This window comes from Oryzias melastigma, linkage group LG5, assembly GCF_002922805.2.
Source record: "Oryzias melastigma strain HK-1 linkage group LG5, ASM292280v2, whole genome shotgun sequence".
NCBI lineage: Eukaryota > Metazoa > Chordata > Actinopteri > Beloniformes > Adrianichthyidae > Oryzias > Oryzias melastigma.
In genome coordinates, this window is record NC_050516.1 from 13,819,470 (window position 1) to 13,827,968 (window position 8,499).

Genomic DNA, 8,499 nt, shown 5'->3' on the forward strand with positions numbered 1-8,499 from the left:
TCCAAGTCGAGTCTAAAGTCGTCAAATTCATGACTCGAGTCTGACTCGAGTCCAAGTCATGTGACTCGAGTCCCCACCTCTGGTATATTCTGGTAAAAGTAGATATATAGACTGCGTCCATTGAATTCCCTCCCAAGGTCAAAGGTCACCTGTTACAATAAAGCAGTGAGAAGTCAAAGAAAGTTGAAAGCTGCAACATTCTTCCACCTCTTTTTGATGGAAAGTTCAAACAAGACAGACAGTGTTCTCTGCTTCTATCAGTCACTGAACCTGACACAAGAGCATCAATGAACATCTTAAGTTACCCAAAAAAGGTTGCTATAGAAACAAAGCCAACAGAATTTTTGAAAAAAAAAAGTTTTTTTTTTATGAATTTGCGACATGTAGCTCTGACAAGAGTAGCAGGAGCAAAGGAGAAGAGTGATTGGTGAGGCCAGATAGCCTATATGGGCCATACAGTACCACTCGTGGCTTTAATTTCTGATTTTTTTTTTTTTCCACATAGACATACAGATTGTTTAGACTCATAAACCCTGCCTCGTCTCTCCTGATGTGGCTTTTATTGAAGCATTTTAACGCAGAGAAAGCTGCTGCAGCATCTGTTCTCTGAGAAATGAACAATCTGGAGCTTAAAGAATGAAGATGATTAGGTTAGCAGCCTTCATCATGACAGCTAACAGGCAGCAAGAAAAAGGAAATAAATAAATAAATAAAAGGGTTGCACCAATGAACCATTTTGAAAGAGATTGTGAACTTTTCTCCACGCCTACACACAGTGATTATTCAACAGGCCGTGGGAGAAATCTGCTGACCAGGACAGATGGTATCTTCCTGATATCAGTCAGTGCTTTAAGAGAAAAATCAGAAATGGAGTTTGAGCTGCTCACTCAGTAAAACTGATAACAGCTAAAGCTGAAGACAAGAAAATAAAACTTCAATCAACAATTAGTTCTTGAACTTAATAGAGTGATTTGAAAGTCAGAACTTTTTTGGTTTGTTTTCAGTTTTCTGCAGCAAAGGTAATGAAGCAAAAGAGGTTTTCTGGAAAACAAGCCCAGATCAGCCACCCTCCACCACCATGCCTTAGTCGAGATGCTTGTATGACCCAAATCTGGTGCTGTGCATCATCGCTCTGATTAGGTCTCATCAGTCTACTAAGCTGTCGTTGACTTCATCATTAAACATCCTCAATGAAGTTTTGGATTTTAAGAGAGATGCAGTTTTTTTTTTCATGGATCATAAAGTGTTCACTGCATCTGGTGTGGATTCAACACATACACTGTTGGTGTAGTAACAAGTATTAGTTCAGAAACATGAACTAAGAAAACATTTTAAGGTCCATAAAGTAAATCTGAAACAGTTCTCCCACTGGGAACCGAAAAATACAAGGATCTCCTCTCAGTGGCTCTTGGAACGTGGAGTTTTGTGTGACATGAAAGCACTTTGTGGCTGTGACTGATCAGCAGCAGCTCCTCTCAGCCTCATGATGAGTCCCCGTCTGCGATCAATGCTCACCCTCTCGAGCCTGAGAAGAAACTCCGGAGGGCAACAGCTCCATCCGAGGAAAGCGATCAATGAATCCATCAGTTCCGGTTTGGGACTCAGCGGCAGACGTTTAACTCTTTGTTCATTCACAGCAAATTAACTGTTGAACAGTTTAAATCAGGTTACAGTGAAAGGCAGAAAGTGACTGTTTTATCAACACCTCATAGATCAAATCCTGGAGAGGAGGGCAAGAGTCAAACATGAAGAGGGTCAAGAAGAGCAGTTTTACCTTTGGCAGAGGGAGAGAGATCCCAGTGCATTATGGGATTTTCACCAGCAGGTCAAAAGATGAAAGATGGATGGATGACCGTCTCCTTGACAAAGATCCACATTAAACGAGGGCTTGACTCCTCCCTCTCCTCAGCTTCCTCATTTGAGGGTTCTCCAGTAAACTTCTCTGAGGGTTCACTTGTTTCCGTGTCTTCATTGTTTTTGTCTGAACAGAGGCGGCGTGTTTTTCCACGAGACTCCAGCAAGTTTTCTTATCATCTCGTTTCACACCGCAGACATACACTCTTGGATGGGTCTTCAGGATTGTGTCTTTAAGGAAAGCCTGCAGCAGATTCATAAACTGACTCAATCATTTGGTGATTTATTGATCCTTCATCAGATAATGATCTGACAGTTATCTTTCTCTGCTGTGTTTGATGTGGATGGTGATGTTTTCCCACATTTCTTTATTTCTGCCCTATTTATTTCAAAGGTGATCCTCAGACAACTCTGTTTTTCTGGCTTCTGCTCTGCTTGTGTAACACATTTGTAACACATCTGTAACACACAAACAGACTGCACACTGTGTCTCGTGAGCAGAAAATAGACTCTTTTACTGATGAATTCTCAGACAGCCGACCAATCGTTTTTGCAACAGGCTTTCATGCATCTCTATCTCCCTCATTACCTTTAAAGGCTTCGTGCTCATGGTCATAATGAAGCAGACAGATGCACAAACTCACTGAGTGTGAGGGATTTTTCAATACTACTGAAACGAGCCGTCAATGTATGATTTCAAGAAGCTCAGGGGAGAATAGCGAGGGAACACAGAGGACATAAAGCTCTCACACGCTTGCAGGCACTCGTGTACATACATGCAAATGAGGGCGGCTCAGGATCTGTAGATTGAACGTTGCTTTATGTCTACACATGCATTCATGGCATGTTGAGGTATGCACAAACACACAGATGAATCAGGCACACTCAACACAAGCTGCTTCAGTGAAGCTCAACACTCCCACCTGCTGGTAACTCTGCAGAACGGCAGAAACAAACAGGACATGTTATGGAAGCATCAACACAGCAGCGTCTGACCTCTGGGATTTACAGATGTTAATTTTGACACTATGGGAGGAGCAAACTGTATGGAAACCTGAAGGCACTTTTGTTCTATCCACTTGGGTGAACTACCCCATTCAGGATATCTGAGTTTTATACTAACACTTTAGGAAACCTCAACATCATATTCCACGTCACACAAATCACCTCTTATTTACACAATAAACAAGGTCCATGTTCGGAATCTGCTGAGTCACTGGGTTGCTGGGGCCTATCCCAACAACAGTTGGGCGAGACAGATCAATGAATAGATCACCAGTCTAATGTAGGGCCAGTAAACAAGCAAAAGCAGGTGATTTGCACTGTTGCACAGGTGTTTGCACTATTTGTGTTGAATTTATTATCAAGCTGGATCGAGGTGTCTCTTTCTACTCTTCCTCTGTCTTCAACCCAACAAACCTGTTCGCAGGTTAGATGATATCTTTGTTCTGCTAATAATTCTTAACACACAGACTGTTAAAAACTGGAGACCTCCCCCCCTTTTCAACATTATGAAATGTAAAGTCTACTTCACATAGTTGCCTTGTTTTTTTAAATAGATTTTAGGCTATAACTAACAGATGCAGGTACTGTTACTTTTCTGAGATAAGAATAAGGATTTAAATGATCTGTTTTTTAAAAAATACATATTTTTAACAAATTTTCTAATTTTTAAACCGAAAAAAAATCGAAGTTTCTTGATTTATTTCTAACTTTTTATCATATCACTTTAGAAAAATGAAGAAAAGCTTTCAAAGTGATTCAATTTGCTACACTTATTTTTTGGACAAAACTGTTTGGATTATAAATGGAGATGTGAATTTTTTTAAGAATTAGTCCCACCGTTACCTTCCCAGGTAAATTCTTTGCCTCGTCATCAGTTTTGATGGAACATCTTGCTGGTAAAGGTGTGCTTGAAGGCGTGGAGTGTCCGGACCAAAGAACGACATGTTCCGGTCTAGGTTTTGCCTGTCAGGGGAGATGTTGACTCTTGAGAACATGCCAAGTTTGTGCTGTCTTCCAGTATGACATTCTACAACTTGGTTTGAAAAGGCTCTGCTAGAAGTCTCTGCTTACATAGAGTTCCATCTCTGACCTGGACGTCCCAGCTGTAAATGCCTGAGGTAAAGCCCTCAGATCTCAGGCTGAAATAGTCAATCCCTCTGGGTTGTTGGAATGCTGTTTCCCTCTGACTCTCATATTGGTCAGATCTTCAAACTGGATGATCCATGATTGGATCCAGAATGACAGGACAGTAGGAGACCATCTTCTTCATGCTGCTCCAGATGCTGAAGGCCAGGTTGTCCAGATGTTTGGCCTGGTCTATCAGTGCTCAGAAGTGCAGCTGAGGATCATCCAGCAGGGGGCATCGCTGCACTCTCTCTGCTGCAGCCTTAGTTGTTCAGGAAGGAGACGTCTTCATCTTTCAGCTGCTCCTCTGTGGAGTTTCTGTCTGTTTGCATAAATCTAACCATCTTCCTCTGGCAATAGCAGAAGAAAGAGATTTCAACTACATCCTGTTTTACTTCAAACAACTTCCACTTTGGGGCCCAGAATCATGTACCTGAATAGAAACATGATAATGATCATTTTGATCCCTCAAGCTTCATGAGAGAAGAAATTTTCCTTCCAGGAAACCAGAAAATGTCAATGTTCTTTCTTCTGGATCACTCATTTTTCTCTTTCACATGATTGAACATAATTAAATGCATTCCAATGTGTCGGAGGAAGTTTCAGTTTGATATTTCTCACCTTCATCTGTAATTGTTACACCTACACTGAAACTTGAGCTACACTAACAACTTCATATAATGTATTAAAATAATTACAATGATAGTCCAACACATTTTCCTATCAATCTATCTCCAAGTTATGTTGGCAACTGTAGATCACACTCACCTGTTTAGTGAAAAAATCTGCATTGAAAAGATATTTCTGGATTGTTCCTAGTGTGGGGGACCACAGATGATCACGTGTGACCTGATGTTATTTCAGAGTATAAAGTGCAGGGATTAAATTTCAGGCAGTTTGTGGACAGTGAAGGGGTCCTGAAAAGGGATGCTTTTTTTGGTGTGTGAGCACAAGAGAGAGAGAACGTTTGAGTGACGTGTAATGGCGAAAGTCACAAGTCCCAAGGGAAGCTTGTAAGTTAAAAGAAAATTAAAGAAAGTTCTAAAAACTCATGCACGTCTTAAAGAGCATCATTCAAGAGTGTGCAACACTAGTCAATAAATTTCTCTAATAATCTAAAAGCCTTGTGGAGGTCTACAATTGTCTCTGGTGTCTTTAGACAGCTCTTTGGTCTTGGGCATGTTAGTAGTTGAAGTCTTACTGACTGAATCTGAATGGTGGACAGGTGTCTTTATTCAGCTAATGACCTCAAACAGGTGCTTCTAATTTAGGATAATACGTGGTAATACAGTAATATGTAAAAGTTTGGGCACACCTGATCATTTTTTATTTTTATTTTTTTAATTAGGTTTTCTTCATTAATCTGTGGTTGTTCGGAACACGATTTCAGGTAAACATAACATATAGCAGACAAACACAGTGATACTTGTGAAAGGAAATGAAGTTTATTGGATTTGCAGAAAGTGTGCAACAATTACTTAAAAGAAGACAGATACATGCATTTGGGCACCCATGTTATTTTATTGATTTTAATGCCTTCAACATTAATTATTTGAACACATTGGTTTGGTAAGCTCATCGACCCTTGTCCTACATACACAGGTGAAGCCGATTGAGAGAGCAGGATGTAGCCAATCATAAAAAAACATCTGTTAGAAGACAAGAGAGAAGTTAATTACCGCAAAAATGACAGATTAGATCAAGGAAAGAAAACAGGTAAGACAAAAGGTATATAGTAATAAATGTGTGGGGCAAAAAATGCCCATAATTACTATCCCTGCAGCATAACTAAAAATAAAGGCAAAAATGAAATTTTTTATTCTTTGCGTGTTTGTGCGCCTCTTGGACACCAGAGGGAAACAGAGTTTCACTCAAAATATCTGTTTGGTTTACTGAGTAAAAAAAAAAAATCTTAACTACTAGTTAAACTTTTTTGGTGCCTAATTTAGAATGTGTTGAAAGAAGGCATCTACTATGCCTATATTGATTTATTGATTTTTTTTTTTTTAAACCAGAAACCACCAAAAAAGATGGCAAACATTTTGTTGGGTAAACCCTTTCGCAAACTTTTTCTTTGCCTGTTTGCATTACAACAGCAACATTCATTTTACAATTTAATAAAAAAAAGTTATTTCCAAGTTTTTCAAATCTGAAATATAAAATAAAAAGTTTTTTTCTCTCCTTTTTGAAGTTCGCAGTGTATTCATGTTTTGTTTTGTTTTTTAATAAAAGGGCAGAAATGGAAATGTGATTATTTTGCACCACTTAAAAATAAATATGTAAAAAAAAAAAGTAAATTAATCTTATTGGATTTATCAGTTTCATAAATTGTTTTTTAATTTTCAGTGAGTAGAAGATGCCTTTGTTATTATAGGGCCTGCCCCAAGCTTTAAGCCATTGTTGAATGATAGTTTTCATGTAAATAGTGATTCTTGCTCAGACAGCAGTTGGTCATGGAGTACCACAGGGCTCTATGAACACAAAAGTAAACAGTACGAGTTGGCCAATAACTTAAACAGCTGGGACCACCATTTCTTAGGTTCCTGTTGATATTCCACAAAGACATGATGGTTTAATATCATGCATGGCACAGAAAGTTCTCCGGCTTAAACCAGCACATGTCCAGGCCCGTTGTGTTTTCCAATGACCATATGGATGATCCAAAGGAGTCATAGGAGAAAGTCATGCGGTCAGATGACACCAAAATGGAACTTTTTGGTCTTAATTCTATTTGACATGTTTGTAGGAAGAAGAATAATGAGTAGCATCCCAAGAATATCATCCCTATTGTGAAGCATGGGGGTGGTAGCATCATGCTATGGCGTGTTCTTCTTTATTCTTGTTGGACAATATTCAACAAAATTACTTCACCATCAACCTCTGATGGTCAGGGTTTATTTTCTTGAATGTTTGTTCATCCACAGTTAATGTCGTCTGTCAACTCCCACAGTTGTATTTGTAAGTTTTACAGATAGAGGTATTTAAAAAGTAGCAAAAACTTTAATTTAAAAAACACAGGCTACACCTCTACAATTAACCCATCTAAAAAAATGTATGAAAGTTTGTAGTTTTTGGGGGCTTTTTGGGGGGCTTGTTGTTCTGTCCGTCCTCTGCAGAGCTGTGCAGAGGACGGACAGGCAAACTGAGACCTCATTTTTCTTCCACAACTCTGCTTGTTCATTCCATCACCTCGCTGCACCTCGCCGATCGGGTCGCCACTCCTATTGGCTACTTTTTCTCAAAAATAACCCAAATCGCCAGGATGGGGAAGCAGAGGCTTCAAAATACAATTTAACTGTCGACAGTAAAAGTTTTCCCCGTTTGTCATTGACCCACTTGTTTAGTGTTGCGCGCACACACACAGACACACAAACTTGGAGCAGACTTCCATTTGTGGATGGGTCGTGAGCTGCTTTCTTCATCGATCAGGGAAAAAGGAAGGCTTCTGTTCCTCTATAAATACGCCCTGTGGCACCAGCGTCCTTGTGCTGTCCTCCTCCTCCTCTTCATCTCCATATCTCTCAGGAGGAGCTATTTCAGTCTTGATCTATAAAGCAGGTCCATTCGGCCTGGTGTCAGGTAGCCGGATGGATCAGCGCACACAGAGGAGCCATGGATGAAGTTCTCCCGCCCCTCCTGGGATCTTCTGTCTGTGTCATCACTGGGACCAGTTTGGTCCTCCACATCTGCTCCAGTTCTTCTCCGCCTCTCGCCTGTCACACTTTCTGGCTCCTCTGTGTCCATAAATGCACACGCTGTGTGTGCGACACAAAACCAATAAAGGTTTAACAGATTTTAGCCCCTCCCTATGAGTTGTTCCAGTGATTCCCAGCTCTGAATGAGAGAACACATCGGAGCCAGCAGGAAAAAGGGCAGGGAGGAACGAGCAAGAACTAGAAAACTGGGATTAGATTATTAGGTTTTGGCCCAATCTTGGTGTAAAGCGAACCCCTCTTAAAATATACCTACACCCAGCTACAAAAGCTCCAGCTATAGAAAAAAAATTTGCACTGCCGCCTAGTATTTACTGTTGTTATGACACAGAACTGAAAATTAAAACATCAGGATGTTTTCTTCTTTTCTCATCACTTATCCTCAGTCAGGTTCATGCATCTTGAGAACCAGGGTTGAGCAGCCCTTACCTATTTTCCCCCCTCAAGTCAAAACTCCCCCTCTTTGGGAAGAATCTTGATTTCCTCCTGGACACCAGAAGGGTTTGACTTTGAAAAAAATAAAATGTTTTAAAGTCAACGTACACATTGTAAACTTGAAATAAATTAGTTTGAGAAAAAAAAATACTTGGAAAAAATTACTACTTACTTACCCCAACGTGGCTGCGTCCATATTGCAAAAAAAAGTGGAGACTGAATTTACTTAATCTCATGAAAACTAGAAGTAATCCATTTTCAAAGAGTGATGTAACTTTCACTTGGTCCAGTTCTCATGTACAGTCAATGGGCTCAATCTGATATGAAAAAGTCTGAATTAAACTGTAAATTGAGAACTGAAAACAAA